The 17,508-nt window shown below is 40.4% G+C and overlaps 1 long non-coding RNA gene across 1 annotated transcript; it reads left to right on the top strand.

Annotated features, from left to right (window-relative positions):
* The first annotated feature begins 16,543 nt into the window (after window positions 1–16,543).
* Window positions 16,544–17,323, top strand: LOC140958704 (uncharacterized). The gene is made up of 3 exons (XR_012171829.1): window positions 16,544–16,695; window positions 16,775–16,963; window positions 17,073–17,323. It is a non-coding gene; the product is annotated as an uncharacterized lncRNA (long non-coding RNA).
* The last annotated feature ends 185 nt before the right edge of the window (window positions 17,324–17,508 follow it).

Below are 17,508 nucleotides of genomic sequence, written 5' to 3'. Positions count from 1 at the left end.
ATGGTTCATTGATACAACTAGCCGTGGGTTCACATCTCCATGTGATTCGGACTATACATGTCCTTATTTGAGCATACCTCAATTACTCCATTCTTACTTATCAACTCCTTGATAACAAGAACGTCAGAACTCAAGTCTGATAGTACCCAACCAATCATGTTAAACGCCTAGCAGCATCGCTTACATGATTCTCTAGGTATCAAATTATAGTGCCTGCAAGAACCATTCTATTATGTTTAGCGTACAGTACGGTCCCTTCATCTCATATATCCCGACCGATTCGACAACCATTGGTATATCGAGAGTAGCCAATGAATCGATTCTATGGGTCATGTCGTAGTTGCATCGATGGTGTAATCTATGAAACCCCTTTCATAATTACCACCATACTCTGATCAGAGATTTCATACTACATACACATAGGATATCCATACCCGAAGGTAAGCGGTGAATCCCCCCAACTACAATGCATCGACTCCTATATGTTTCGACAGAACACCCAACCTTACCACCTGATGACCCCATGAGAGTCGGTAAACAAGTTAAAGTGCAACGCTAGCATATCGAGTCTCAATGTTGTCCCGGGTCATAAGGACTAATGGTGTACAACCATAAACTAGGACGTTTCCACTCGATAAGTGAGAACCACTTAGAAAGTCCTTTATGGAGGGTTGTTCAGTGCACTCTACCAGGAGCACCTATCTGCATGCTTGGACATCACAATGTCCCCTACCAATGAAACATGGTACTCACATCGCAGATACTAGTCTCGAACTCGAGCGGCCTATATCCTTCTTAGTGGTGGCTGAATCGACTAGGAACTGTTTAGAATATACAGTATTGCAAATATGAGTTTCATGATACTCATCATATGAGCATCTCATATTCTTTCTACTATTTGTATATTCAAGGACTTTATCTATGCAACTAGCATGAGTATACAGATAAATTAGTGCCAAAACAATAATTTCAAATATTATTAAAATAAAGACTGTTTATACATAGAGTTTCATTGTGAACACTCGGCCAACACTTGGCTCGACGTGCACCTACTCTAACAATCTCTCACTTGCACTAGAGCCAACTACCCATATGCTTCAAACCCATCGATTCGTGATGCTTCTCGAATAATGGTCCAGGTAAAGGCTTAGTTAGTGGATCAGCAACATTATCTGCGGAGCCGACTTTGTCAATCGACACTTCTCCTCTTTCCACAATCTCTCGGAGGATGTGGTACTTTCTCAATACATGTTTGGACTTCTGATGAGACCTTGGCTCCTTTGCTTGAGCTATAGCTCCAGTGTTGTCACAAAACACCGGGACAGGAGCAACTCCATTAGGAATGACGCCCAACTCTTGGACTAAATTCCTTATCCAAACAGCCTCCTTTGCTGCTGCTGATGCAGCAATGTATTCGGCCTCAGTGGTCGAATCCGCAGTACTGTCTTGCTTGGAACTCTTCCAAGAGACAGCAGCACCATTGAGCATGAATACAAACCCAAAGGTTGACTTCGAGTCATCAATATCGCTTTGGAAGCTAGAGACGGTATAGCCTTCCAATTTCAGTTCTCCACCCCCATAGACCAAGGACAACTTATTGGTCCTTCTCAAATACTTGAGGATGTCTTTCACAGCTTTTCAGTGTGGAAGACCGGGGTTCGATTGATATCTACTCACTACACTTAGTGCGAAAGCCATGTCAAGACGTGTAGATATCATCTCATACATAATGCTACCAATCGCAGATGCATAAGGAATGCTTGTCATCGCCGCTATCTCTGCATCAATCTTGGGAGACATAGACTTGGTTAGGGACACGCCATGACACATTGGTAGATGTCCTCTCTTGGACTCATCCATCGAGAACCTCTTTACGATGGTATCAATGTATGTGGACTGGGTGAGACCAAGCAATCTTCTTGATCTATCTCTATAGATCTGTATTTCCAATACAAAAGATGCTTCACCGAAGTCCTGCATCGAGAACTTACTTGCTAACCATATTTTAGTTGATTGCAACATTCCTAATCATTCCCAATGAGTAGAATGTCATCAACATAAAGCACCAGGAATGTCACAGCACTCCCACTGACCTTCTTATACACACAGGGTTCCTCAGGATTCTTAGTAAAACCAAACTCTTTGATTGTACTATCGAATCTTAGGTTCCAACTCCTAGATGCCTGTTTTAGACCATAAATAGATCTCTGAAGTTTGCATACCATATGCTCACTTCCGGCAGATGTAAACCCTTCAGGTTGAGACATGTAAATCTCTTCCTTAATATCCCCATTAAGAAAAGCTATCTTGACATCCATCTGCCATATCTCATAGTCATACCATGCAGCTATGGCTAGCAATATCCTTATCGACTTGAACATTGTAACTGGAGAAAAAGTTTCCTCAAAGTCAACTCCTTGTCTTTGAGTATATCCTTTTGCCACCAATCGCGCTTTGAAGGTCAATACCTTCCTATCCGCCCCAAGTTTCCTCTTGTAAATCCATTTACACCCTATGGGAACAATTCCCTTAGGTGGATCCACGAGATTCCACACTTGGTTCGAATGCATGGAATTCATCTCAGATTCCATTGCTTCAAGCCACTTGGATGAATCGGCATCAGATAACGCCTCCTTGAAGGTCCTTGGATCACATCCATGGATAGGCTCATCATGGCCCTCTTCAAGAAGCAGACCATACCTCATTGGTGGTCTCGAGACTCTCTCGAATCTTCTAGGATCTTGTATCTCCTCTCTTGGCTCTTCGGGTGTGGGTTCTTCAATTGTGGGTGTCTCTCGAACCTCTTCGAGTTCTATCATCTTCCTTTTTCTATCCAATAGAAATTTTTTTTCCAAAAAGGTTGCATTCCTATAAACAAACACCTTTGTTTCTTGGGGATGATAGAAATAATATCCAACTGAATTCCTTGGATATCCCACAAAGTAGCATAAAATGGATCGACTATCCAATTTATCTCCCACTGCCTGCTTCACGTAAGCAGGGCACCCCCATATTCTAAGATAAGAATATTTTGGAGGCTTACCCATCCATATCTCATATGGTGTCTTATCAACTGCCTTTGTATGGACATTGTTCAACAACAGTGCCGCTGTCTCAAGCGCATATCCCCAAAAGGATGGCGGCAACTCCGTGAACCCCATCATAGACCGAACCATGTCCATCAAAGTTCGGTTACGACGCTCCGAAACACCATTCAACTGCGGTGTAGCGGGCGGAGTCCACTGCGAGAGAATCCCATTCTCCCTAAGATACTCTTGGAACTCGGCACTCAAGTACTCACCACCTCGATCCGATCGAAGTGTCTTGATGCTTCGTCCCAACTGCTTCTCTACTTCACTTCTGAATTCTTTGAACCTTTCAAAGGCTTCAGACTTGTATTTCATCAAATACACATACCCATACCTCGAAAAGTCATCGGTAAAGGTGATGAAGTAGGCATGTCCATGCTTAGTGGTGATGCTAAGTGGACCGCACACGTCGGTATGGATCAAATCCAATAACCCTATTGCTCGCTCCACATGGCCCTTAAAGGGAATTTTGGTCATCTTTCCTTTTAGACAGGATTCACAAGTCGTGAGAGCATTAATATCAGACATATCAAACATGCCAACTCCCACTAGCTTGTTCATCCTTCTTAGGGAAATATGTCCTAATCGAGCATGCCATAATTGTGCCATATTAAGAGTATCTTGCTTGCGCTTGTTTGTTGTTGTTATTGCTTGGACATTGTTTAGTGGAATATCTTTCAATTTTAAGGTGTAGAGATCGTTTTCAAGTTCTCCAGTACCAATTAAACATTCATTCTTGTAAATGTTGCAAACACCTTTGCTAAATAAACAAGAAAATCCATCTTTATCAAGCATAGAAATGGAAACAATGTTTTTCACCAAATCTGGTACAAACAAAACATCTCTTAAAATTAACTTAAAGTCATTGTTCAAAAGTAAACAAACATCTCCTACGGCCTTGGCAGCAACTCTTGCTCCATTGCCCATCCTCAAGAAGGTCTCACCTTCCCTTAGTCTCCTACTTCTTTCCATCACCGGCAACTCATTACAGAGATGTGAGCCACAGCCGGTATCTAATACCCAAGAAGTAGAGTTAATTGAAATGTTTACTTTGATATAGAACATATCATTTCCAGAACCTTTCTGGGCAAGATATTCCCTGCAGTTACGCCTCCACGTCCAGGCTTCTTGCAGTGATGATAGATGTCAACAGTCTTGTCAGCTTTAATTGGTGTAGCTGCCCCAACGGGATTCGGAGCTTGCCTCTTCAAGGGCACGTTCTTCTTGGGATGTTGGAAAGAACGCTTCTTTCCCTTACCACGTGGATCAATCTTCGTGCCAGATGAAGAACCCACATAAAGTACCAGCTTCTCATCATTCATAGAACCCTGCATATAACACTTTGGCTTTCAAGTCATGGTCACACCATTCCTTGTAAGTCTGCAATTCCTCAGGAGTGCAGTCAGTCAGAGCCTCAACAGGGGGCGACTCAGTAAGTGTATACGCTATCCTTTCCGAATTCAAGACGATTTTCAGGTTTCTTAGCCAAGTGAGGTAATTAGGTCCAGTTAATATGTGTTTTTCGAGTATTGCAGATAGCGGATTGCGAATCGAAGACATTGTAACAATTTGTACTGAAGAGTAAAACAGATAAATGTTATTGACTATTTTAAAATATTTAGTAAGATATGAAGTATGAACTTTTACTTCATAAATTTTCGCTCCCAATGTTTTGACATTTTCACTACCCTCTAGTGAAAAATGGAAAATCCTTTCCTCAGTGGGTACTCAAGGTCCAATTAGCGAATTATGATCCCGAATAATATCAGCCAATCACAATTCCTAAAAGGTAGTTTCCAATTGCATCTCCATGCAACCCTCTACGTAAACTTTTGTCTCACGTTTGAATAGGACCCAATAATATGACTTCGTCCATCTTTACGTGTCAAGCCTTACCCATCAATGTTGAACCTTAATGGACGGTCGCCATGAGTTCTCTCAATAATATGAGCCAAAATCATGGGAGTTCCACGTAGTTCACATCACAATGTCAATGGATGTCACAGCTTTCCGGCACCCAGGGCTCCCCCAATAATATGAGCCGAGCCCCGAACACGGATAACGTTCATCATGCACCCATTGTCGATGGAAGACATGGAAATTATAAGTAGAACTTTTTGATACCTTCGATTTGATATAAAATTTGAAATATTTGAATAAATATTGAGTGAGTTATGGCGTTTTTCGTGAGACTGCTCAAACTGCGTTTTTCTGAAAAATTATGTTATTGATGCGTTCTTGAAGTTTTGTAGTTGCAGGCTTCGTTGGGGATTGACGGGTGATCGATGCTGCGTTAGGTATGTTGTTAATGATGTTGGGATGGTCATTGACGTTTTGGTTCGCGTCGTTAGGCATTTGGGAGAACGAGTAGTCGTGAAAACTATTTTGGTGTCAAAATTCGAGTTATGAGAGTTATCGCGTTGCGTGTGGTGCGTCGCTTCTTTGGGAACGTTGGGGACATTTTTATGGGGTCGAGTTTGGATCATAGTGTCCTAGGATGAGTCTCGAGGCGTTGTTCACTGTATGTGTAATCGGAATTGGAGAGTACAAGTTTCTGAATCGCGGAGTCCAATTTGCTCGGCGCCCGAGCGGTAACTTTTTACCGCCCGAGCGCCACCCTTTCTGTCCGAGTGTTCTTTCCAGTAGACCTGGCGCTCGAGCGGTAAAGTTTTACCGCCCGAGCGCGGCCCCATCTGTAAAAATATTTTCGTTCTTTCTCCTTTTCAAGTTCTAATAGTGAGTTCAGGTCTTTTATGGTTGGGAAATGTTCACACGACACCTTAGAGTTTGTTTCGGGGTTTAATGTCATGGTTAGTATGATTAAACGAGGTCAAGTCCCGAGTGATCTAGAATGACATAAGCTATTTATGCACTTCGGTGGTGAGCTCGAGTACCTACGTCTAATTTATGCAAATTAGTGTTGAAATTCATTTAGTATGTGCAGCAGCGGCCCCAAGTGAAATCCAACGAATCCCTCAACGCCAAGTAAGTATGTATGACGTGCAAGAAAATATTTTTAGTTTTTGAGATATGCTAAATGTCTTGTGACCAAATTATGTTTAGGATTGGAAAGCGTTAAATTATGAACGGGGACCAATCCGCCCGTTAAATTATGAACGGGTTAGATCGAGGTTGGAAAGCGTTAAATTATGAACGGGGACCAACCAGCCCGTTAAATTATGAACGGGGATCTCATGTATGTGGCAGTGGATACGTCCCTGTCAGCCCAGTACTGTGGTTTAGTCTGATCAGGCGAATTATGTTATGGGTCACTTGCTTTGAAACATTCTCTACGCAAAAATGATGAAGCTATGTATGTTCAAGTATGCAGCACGTTTATGAAAAGTTTAAGTTATGGCACGTCTAAGTATGTATGTACGTATGTTCAAGTTTTAATACGCACGTTCAAGTTTTCAGTATGTATGTTCTATTTTGAAGTTGCATGTGGTTTTATTACGTAGTATTCGCTACTTCCAGTTTATATGTGTTGAGTCTTTAGACTCACTAGATTTGATCGATGCAGGTGAGTATGTTGATGAGGAGACAGGAGGTGGCAACCGAGGAGCAGGCTTGGACTGAGTGGGAGGCTAAACCCGAGGACCGCCATATTTAAGTTTTATGCAAAAGTTAAATTACTCTGATTTCGCATTCTGATGGAAACACTTTGTGCAAACCTTTTGTTAGCAAATTTTATTGTAGTTATTTTGAACAATCATATCTTATGAGGGACTTGGTTGAGATAATTTATGGCAAACTTTGAGGGTTATTTTATGTTTAAGAAAATTTTTAATTTTTCCGCAAATTTTAAGTATGAAAGTACGGTACGTTACACAAACCGTCGCAAACTTGAGCGACGGTTTTAAGTTTAAATTCGCGACGGGTTGAAAAGAACCGTCGCTATATTTTGCGTGGTTTTTTTGACAAACAACAACGGTTTTGGAAAGCGTTGCAATATTTAGCGACGGTTATTTCACAACCGTCGCTCATTTTAGCGACGGTTTGTCAAAACCGTCGCTACGTTTAAATTAGCGACGGTTTCGAATTAACCGTCGCTAATTTTAGCGACATTGTTTCGAAATCGTCGCTAATTTTAGCGACAGTTTAAATCCAAACCGTCGCCAAATAAAAATATTCGACGGTTTATCATTTACCGTCGCTAATAGCGACGCTTTAACCAAAACCCGTCTCAAACTGTCTGTAAATATCTCCATTTCCGTTCCATTTTCCTTCACAACACTTAAAATTTTTCTCTTTTACACCATTTTATCACTTCACACAACACTTAAAATTTTTTTCATCACTTCATAACCCTTCAAATTTTTCAATCTTACACCATTTCATCACTTCACACAACACTTAAAATTTTTTTCATCACTTCATAACCCTTCAAATTTTTCAATCTTACACCATTTCATCACTTCACACAACACTTAAAATTTTTTTATCTTAAACAATTTTATCATTTTCACACAACACGTTAAATTTTTCTAACCACTTTATAACACTTAAAATTTTTCTCTTTTACAAGATTTTACTACTTCACAACACTTAAAATTTTTTTCTTTTACACGATTTTAGTTTGGATTATTAGTTTCTTTCAGATTTATTAAATTATTAAAAGTATTTTTTTTATTTTTCGAAACAAATTAGCGACGGAACTCTTGAAAGATGACTGTCGCTAATTGTTACCGTCACTAATTTTAAATTAGCGACGGTTTATGAATTAGCGACGATTAACTAGCGACGGTTTATGTAACCGTCGCTAATTTAAAATTAGCGACGGGTAGAAATAACGACCGTCGCTATTTTTATTTGTGACGGTTTTTTATCTACCACAACGGATAAAAACCGTTGTCGTTGAACGGAATTTCAACAACACCGTCAGTTACAACAGTTTTTAAAAGGCTACGACAAATTTTTTTTTTATTTTCGTAGGGGGGTTCGGGCAGCCCCATGCTGCCTGAAATGGGCAGCCCTTCGGGCAGCCCGAGCTGCCCAAAATGGTTGCTGCCGGAAAAAACCCCTCACATTGCCTTGATTTTTGTCGCAAAAATTCAACTCATGCGGTTAGAAATCGACCTCAATATAATATTATGTATTTGCTACACTAAAATTGTAACCATAGCTCTTGATACCACTTGAAAGAGGATCGCTTACGGTGCCCGAAAGCGCAACGGAAGTTTCAAAATTTTCGTTTTAACAAGAACAAAACCGAGCACCTACTAGAAGTGTAGCAAATACGAAAACACAAAAATGACATACATAGTGTGCTTAAGAAAAATACATATCAATCTTAATAGATTGATGTTGGCTCCAACTTAGTTGATATACAACTAAGCTCTTGAATGGCAAGGAAAATCTTCAAGCTTCCTTGTTCTTGGACTCCTTTCTTCAAATTAGGTCCACCACTAACAAATTAGAACCACTCTAATTTTGCACTAGAAAAATTAGAGTATTTTTCATTAAGAAGATTATATTTTCCTCAACCAAAATGAAGAGAAAAATTGGAGAGAATTTTTTTTTTTTTGAAGAGAGTTTCGGCCATCAAGGTGTGTAGAATGAGGTTGGAAGACTTTTCTTGGTCCTTGAAAAATTTGAGTTAAGCATGTGCATGCCATGCCTTGGTTATACAAAAAGTTGTCTCCCACCTTTTCATCTCCCATGCATGCAATCTATTTGGGTTTGTAACAATTACAAAGCCCATGCACTTTTATTTAAATATCTCAAACATTTGAGACCATTTAAACTTTATTTGAATTTACTCAAACCCACTAGTTAAATAATTATTTCTAATTGGGCTCTACAAGGTGCAATGTAATTTAATTAGTCCAACACTTGAATTAATTTAATTATTTGGACTCTACTAGGTCCACTAGTGTTTAATTAATTCAACACTTGAATTAATTTAATTTAGTCCANATTGAACTATTTTACTTCTCAACGGGATCTAGAAAGCTAGTACTTGTGTGGCCCTCAATGGTTCATTGATACAACTAGCCGTGGGTTCACATCTCCATGTGATTCGGACTAAACATGTCCTTATTTGAGCATACCTCAATTACTCCATTCTTACTTATCAACTCCTTGATAACAAGAACGTCAGAACTCAAGTCTGATAGTACCCAACCAATCATGTTAAACGCCTAGCAGCATCGCTTACATGATTCCCTAGGTATCAAATGGTAGTGCCTGCAAGAACCATTCTATTATGGTTAGCGTACAGTACGGTCCCTTCATCTCATATATCCCGACCGATTCGACAACCATTGGTATATCGAGAGTAGCCAATGAATCGATACTATGGGTCATGTCGTAGTTGCATCGATGGTGTAATCTATGAAACCCCTTTCATAATTACCACCATACTCTGATCAGAGATTTCATACTACATACACATAGGATATCCATACCCGAAGGTAAGCGGTGAATCCCCCCAACTACAATGCATCGACTCCTATATGTTTCGACAAAACACCCAACCTTACCACCTGATGACCCCATGAGAGTCGGTAAACAAGTCAAAGTGCAACGCTAGCATATCGAGTCTCAATGTTGTCCCGGGTCATAGGGACTACTGGTGTACAACCATAAACTAGGACGTTTCCACTCGATAAGTGAGAACCAATTGGAAAGTCCTTTATGGAGGGTTGTTTAGTGCACTCTACCAGGAGCACCTATCTGCATGCTTGCACATCACAATGTCCCCTACCAATGAAACATGGTACTCACATCGCAGATACTAGTCTCGTACTCGAGCGGCCTATATCCTTCTTAGCGGCGGCTGAATTAACTAGGAACTGTTTAGAATATACAATATTGCAAATATGAGTTTCATGATACTCATCATATGAGCATCTCATATTCTTTCTACTATTTGTATATTCAAGGACTTTATCTATGCAACTAGCATGTGTATACAGATAAAGAAGTGCCAAAAAAATAATTTCAAATATTATTAAAATAAAGACTGTTTATACATAGAGTTTCATTATGAACACTCAGCCAACACTTGGCTCGACGTGCACCTACTCTAACAAGGACCACATTTGAGAGCCAAGTAGAAAATTAGACTTCTCTGATGTGGCCGGCCCGCAACAGCTCTCACACCTGCTCTTCAATGACATTATCTTTTTCACGGCCGAAGTGCATCTTCTTCTGTTTCACAGGCCGGGATCCCGGGAGGATATTTAATTTATGCTCAGCCACTTGGGGTGAGACCCCGGCTAGTTCCTATTGAGACCAAGCAAAAACACTAACATTAGCTTTTAAATAGTTTAAGAGATTTACCCGGGTGGACGCGTTGATGTCTCAGGCTACCCGGATGTGTTTCCCGGGCTCAATCTCTAGTTCCTCTTGTTCTTCTTCTGCAACGAAATGTTCTTCCCTTCTCTTGGCCATCTCATCTTCTTGACTTTCCTTTCTCCCTTTCTCCTCCCTTCTCGCCTTCTTCTGATCTACCCGGAGAGTCTCCCCATAGTGCTCCGGGAAGAAGGTTGGTCTCCCTTGACTATTCCGACCCGTCCTTGTATTGAAAATTTAATTTTTTGGTGATAAGTGGAGGCCACAACTCTCATCTCATTCATAGCTGGCCTCCTCAAGATGATGTTGTATGAGGACTAGGCATCCACCTCAGTAAAGACTGTCATCACAGTTTTCCTCAAGTCCCCGGTTCCCAGGGTCAGTGGCAGGGTGATTTCCCCCTCAGGGTACCCGGCATGTCCAGCAAAACCAAACAGGGCAGTCTCAACCGCCTCTAACTTATATTCGTGCAAATTCATTTGGACCAATGCTTCTTTAAAGATGACATTGACAGAGCTGCCATTGTCAACAAATACTCTTAATACATCATAATTAGCCACCCGGGCTTGGATAACAAGAGCATCATTGTGGGGTAGGCTGACTCCCCTGAGGTCTTCTGGGCCAAAGCTGATAACTGGCTCATTTCTCCCACTCCCATCAACCTCCAAGCATTCCCTTTTGCTTCTTGCCTTCCGAGCCCGGTTGGAATCACCATCTGTGGACCTCCCAAAATCATTTTTATTACTCCCCGGCTCGGGGAAAGGTCCTTCCTCTCTGTTTGTCTACTATTTTCTTCCCTGGAACTCGCTTCCTCCCTCCTGCTTCCACCCGGGATATCTACCGATTTGCTGGGAGTATCAGGTCCGGGACGTCGAGACAACCAAGGTGGTTGTCTAAACTTGTCTCGAGGAGGATGAGATGCTAGCGTAGGACGTCTACTGGATTCCTTCCTTAAAGTTCGGCATTCATTCGTGTTGTGAGAACATTATTTGTGAAGGGTGCAGAACCCCTTCTTTTCTGGTCTTGGTGTCAGTGCAATCGAACTTGGAGACGGGGCTATGTCTGAGCTGCATTCCTGAATTTCTCGATCCCGGGCAATTCTCAAGGGTACATGAGAGAAATGTCCCGGACCATTTTTCTTGTGGACTCTCTCCTCGGGTTTGATAACCCGGTCCCCTCTGGTTCTTTTCAAGGCTTCTCTTTTTTGATTTTGCGCTTTCTCCAAGTTGATATATTTCTCTGCCCGGGACAAGAGATCTTCGAAGTTCCCGGGCAGTTTCTTGGTCAGGGATTGGAAAAAATCTCCTTCCCATAATCCTGGCATAAAAGCTATGACTTTCGTCTTTGGAGCACATGCGGGAACCTCCATAGTTACTCGATTAAATCTCTTGATGTAAGCTCTCAGAGTTTCGTCTTGGCGCTGTCTTACTTCAAAAAGGCTAAAGGCAGTTTTTTTGTATTTCTTGCTGTTGCTGAATTGATGCAATAATACATTTTGAAAGTCTTCAAAAGAATGAATGCTCTACGGCGCCAGCCCTTCGAACCATCTTTGTGCAGAGTCGACTAGGGTAGTTAAAAACACTTTACACTTGATCTGGTCTCCATAGCAATGCAACATGGCCATATTTTCAAAGCGAGCAAGATGCTCCTTGGGGTCAGAACTCCCATCATAGTCCTTAATTTTAGCTGATTTGAAGTGCCCGAGAAGTGGTTCTCGGACAATGATATCGGAAAATAGGCAACCCTTGACAATTTGAGCACTGCTTCTAGAACCAACTTGCCCCTCCAACACTCCCACCTTCTTCCTTAACTCCTCCAACTCCTCTGCCACAGTAGGAGACTTAGCGAGGGGCCTTCTTGCCAAGGCTGCCTCCACAACATCAGATACAATTTTAGCCAAGTTCTCGGGTGTCAAGTTAATAGTAGGCCGGGGACCAGTGGGTGGCGGGCCACCTGCACCAGAAAGATGTGAGTTATTTTCTTCCTGAATTCTAGAAGTGTCTAAATAAGGCAGGTGCACTTCATTTGACCGTCTATAGAAGTCATGCTCTCAAAATTTCTATAAGCTTTTATAAACATTATTTATAAGCTTATCGATTAATCATATCAAACTTATTTATTATAAATTCAACTAATTGAATTTATTATCTCAATGGCAACAAGTGAACCAGTACTTGTGTGACCCTCAATGGTTCAGGGATACAGCTAGCCGTGGATTCACAAATCTTTGTGATTCAGGACAATTTCCTTTATTCAGGCTTACCCTAGTTAGTCACAATCTTTTCATCAACACCTTGATCAAGAATGTCAGAACTCATTTCTGATTGCACCCATCGGATCATGGTAAGAGCGTCTAGTAGCATCACCCTATGATCCCCTATGTATCACTGATAGTGCCTGCAAGAACCAGTCGATTATGATTAGCGTACAGTACGGTCCCTTCATCTCATATATCCGGATCGAATCTGCAACCATTGGTTCATCGAGGGTTGCATATCAATTCGATAACTATGTGACACATATAAATAGTGACATCACATGTACTATCGGAGAACTCCTTCTCCAACGTACATCTCATACTCTGGCCAGAGAATCCACGCACTATTATTTCATAAGATCACATAGGATATCCACACATGTAGGTGAGCGATGAATTCCCGACTACAATGCACTTGCTCTACATGTGTCGCAATTGTACCAATCTCGCCACCTGATGACTCTCCTGGAGCCGGTAAACGAGTCAAAGCACAGCCCTAGCTTATAAAGCCTCAGTGTTGTCCCGGGTCATAAGGACTAATGGTGTACAATCATAACCACGGACTTATCCTCTCGATGAATGATAACCACTTGGAAAGTCCGAGGGTGAGTTGTTCGGTATAATCATCATATGACTATCCATCTGCATGTTTGGACTTCTCTATGCCCTTACCAAGAAATCGGTACACAACATCACAGACGCTAATCTCGAGCTCAAGCGACCTTTATCCCTGTTTTAAGCGGCTGAATCGACTAGGAATGAATTTAGAATATGCAGTGTTTACAAATGAGTTTCAACATCGAATTACGATTCATTTGTATTAAAGCATAATCAAGGACTTTACCTATGCTGCTTGCATGTATCAAACTTATTTATTATAAATTCAACTAATTGAATTTATTATCTCAATGGCAACAAGTGAACCAGTACTTGTGTGACCCTCAATGATTCTGGGATACAGCTAGTCGTGGGTTCACAAATCTTTGTGATTCAGGAAAATTTTCTTTATTCGGGCTTACCCTAGTTAGCTCCATTCTTTTCATCAACACCTTGATCAAGAATGTTAGAACTCATTTCTGATTGCACCCATCGGATCATGGTAAGAGCGTCTAGTAGTATCGTCCCATGATCCCCTATGCATCACTGATAGTGCCTGCAAGAACCAGTTGATTATGATTAGCGTACAGTATGGTCCATTCATCTCATATATCTCGATCGAATCTGCAACCATTGGTTCATCGAGGTTTGTTTATCAATACGATAACTATGTGACACATATAAATAGTGGCATCGCATTTACTATTGGAGAAATCCTTCTCCAACGTACATCTCATACTCTAGCCAGAGATTCCACGCACTATTATTTAATCAGATCACATAGGATATCCACACCTGTAGGTGAACGATGGATTCCCGAATACAATGCACTGGCTCTTACATGTGTCGCAACTATACCAATCTCGCCACCTGATGACTCTCCTGGAGCCGGTAAACGAGTCAAAGCACAGCCCTAGCATATAAAGCCTCAGTGTTGTCCCAGGTCATAAGGACTAATGTTGTACAATCATAACCACGGACTTATCCTCTCGATGAATGATAATCACTTGGAAAGTCCGAGAGAGGGTTGTTCGGTATAATCATCATATGACTACCCATCTGCATGTTTGGACTTCTCTATGCCCTTACCAAGAAACGCGGTACAAAATATCACAGATACTAGTCTCGAGCTCAAGCGACCTTTATCCCTGTTTTAGGTGGCTGAATTGACTAGTAACAAATTTAGAATATGCAGTGTTTACAAATGAGTTTTAACATCGAATTACGATTCATTTGTATTTAAGCATAATCAAGGACTTTATCTATGCTGCTTGCATGTATCAAAATTATTTATTATAAATTCAACTAATTGAATTTATTATCTCAATGGCAACAAGAGAACCAGTAATTGTGTGACCCTCAATGGTTCAGGGATACAGCTAGTCGTGGGTTCACAAATCTTTGTGATTCAAGACAATTTCCTTTATTCGGGCTTACCCTAGTTAGCCCCATTCTTTTCATCAACACCTTGATCAAGAATGTCTGAACTCATTTCTAATTGCACCCATGGGATCATGGTAAGAGCGTCTAGTAGCATCGCCCCATGATCCCCTATGTATCACTGATAGTGCCTGCAAGAACCAGTCGATTATGATTAGCGTACAGTACGGTCCCTTCATCTCATATATCCCGATCGAATCTGCAACCATTTGTTCATCGAGGGTTGCATATCAATTCGATAACTATGTGACAGATATAAATAGTGGCATCGCATGTACTATTGGAGAACTTCTTCTCCAACGTACATCTCATACTTTGGCCAGATATTCCACGCACTATTATTTCATCAGATCACATATATCCACACCCGTAGGTGAGCGATGAATTCCCGACTACAATGCACTGGCTCCTACACGTGTCACAATTGTACCCAATCTCGCCACCTGATGACTCTCCTAGAGCCAGTAAACGAGTCAAAGCACAGCCCTAGCATATAAAGCCTCTGTGTTGTCCCGGATCATAAGGACTAATGGTGTACAATCATAACCACGAACTTATCCTCTCGATGAATGATAACCACTCGGAAAGTCCGAGGGAGGGTTGTTCGGTATAATCATTATATGACTCCCCATCTGCATGTTTGGACTTCTCTATGCCCTTACCAAGAAACGCGGTACACAACATCACAGATGCTAGTCTCGAGCTCAAGCAACCTTTATCCCTGTTTTAGGCGGCTGAATCGACTAGGAACGAATTTAGAATATGCAGTGTTTACAAATGAGTTTCAACATCGAATTACGATTCATTTGTATTAAAGCATAATCAAGGAACTTATCTATACTGCTTGCATGGGTATACAGATAAAGTAAAACAAGACCATAAAAAGTTAAATTATATTAAAATAAATATTTTTTATTACAATTGAGTCAATAAAATCCCTAGCCAATCGTTGGTTTGTAGGGCATCTACTCTAACATGTAAACCCATCAATCAAATGTATTTGTGACTTTCTATAGGTGATTTGNATTTTAAGTGATGTTAAATCTATATTTTACGACTTTTTATTTATGTTTTGAGTGATTTTTGAGAGATTATAGTATGGGCTGTATTTCTCAAATATATAGTTGATTGTTTTAATTTTAAAATGGTTCTAAAATATTGTTATGCAAATGCGTATGATTCGGCCGATGCTATGTAAGGTTTTTAANGGGCACTTTTAATGGATTCCAGTACTGGCTTCACCGAACAAGTTTACGAACGATCTCCTCTCTTTCTTCACAAGGTACACACCGACTACTAGCAGTTTTCCCAACCCTTCACATGTGAATCACGGTGCTTACCATACCAAGATGTAGAAAACTATACTGCTTTCACTCTCTTCTATTTGACATTTTAGGTTATACGAAATTATACTTAGTCCTAAGTGAAAACATCTATGATCAAATTTGATCTCGTCAAGATTATGATATATATATATATATATATTTGATATGGTTGTATCATTCAAATATATTTCCTTGTATCTATTCAAATATGTTTTTAACCTATGTAAAAGGTAACAATTGCATTATAAATAAGATAAGTTAATAAAGTTTTAGCCCTCCAAAATTGATGTAAATTCTGTGTTCTGTTCTTTATTCAATATACATCTCTCAATCCTGAATTCAACAATGCTAACTTTTGAGTGACGATAGGCATGGATATACAGACAATGGGACCAGGATTTTTACATCAGTGCATTTGCTGGAGCCAAGAACGGCAGTTCGTTGGTTGTAATGTCAAAAGTAACTTAGTACTCATCTCTGAATGTATTTTCTCCCAAATGGATCTTCTAAAGTTTTCGAATTTGACTCAAGTGCTGTGTACACGAAGCAGATTTACGCCATATGTGATTCATTTCCATATAAGTGGATAAAAAAAAAGTGGGACGAGGGTTTCCACGTTACATCCATGGCCACTTCAGACACTAGATGGGCAATTGTCATGTCCTGTGGTGCCGGATTTTTAAACCAGGTTTCCCCATGAGCAATGCTTTAGCATCCTGATTATTAATTTCGTGCAACCTAGACATATTGATCCTTTCATTCTATAGGTTGTGGAGCTAGATTTCCGGTATCCAAGCGAAGAAATTCATTACCGCTGGCATAATGGCTACCGCATAACTGCCGCTGCAGCAACCCTTGGCCAGGCGGCTTTCATTTTAAGCAGAGCAAGTATAAAACCGATATCTGAAATACAAGAAACAAGATGCACATCTACCTTTCCATGTTCACATATCAAGGTCAGTCAGCCTTGATCTAGAAATTTCATTTTTTCGTCAAATGATATTTTTATCTATTTTAACTCTCATGACATTAACGATTGAATTGTTTTTTTGGGGCTTGTTAAAGGATAAATGGTCGAGAAACCAGTATGTTGCAATGATTTTTTATGGCCGTACAGTTTGTCAGTGCCGCCGCGGTTAAGATGCTTACTTGATTTGATGAAAGACGAAAGCTTTAAAGTCGAATATATGCGAAGAAAAAGATGCAAAAAGTTGTTTATCTTGGACTACAAATCCAGGTGATATAGGTTTTGATAGACACTGAGTAGCGAAAGGTGATATAGGATCTTGTATGTTATTTTTGTGCGGCTCGCTCTTCAAATGTGAACATAGTTCTTTTGGTAGTAACTTTGTTTCTTTTAAAAATCCTTGCTTGAACTTCGATTACTTGCATATTTTCTAAAAAATTTCTTGATTTCCCAATCGACTAGGTACTCATATATAATTATAACAAATCATCCAAAACGCAAAACTATTTCTAGCTCTATAATCTATCTTATTTG

This window comes from Primulina huaijiensis, chromosome 15, assembly GCF_012295235.1.
Source record: "Primulina huaijiensis isolate GDHJ02 chromosome 15, ASM1229523v2, whole genome shotgun sequence".
Lineage (NCBI taxonomy): Eukaryota > Viridiplantae > Streptophyta > Magnoliopsida > Lamiales > Gesneriaceae > Primulina > Primulina huaijiensis.
Note: the sequence above shows the minus strand (reverse complement) of the source record. Positions and strands in the feature narration are given on the sequence as shown.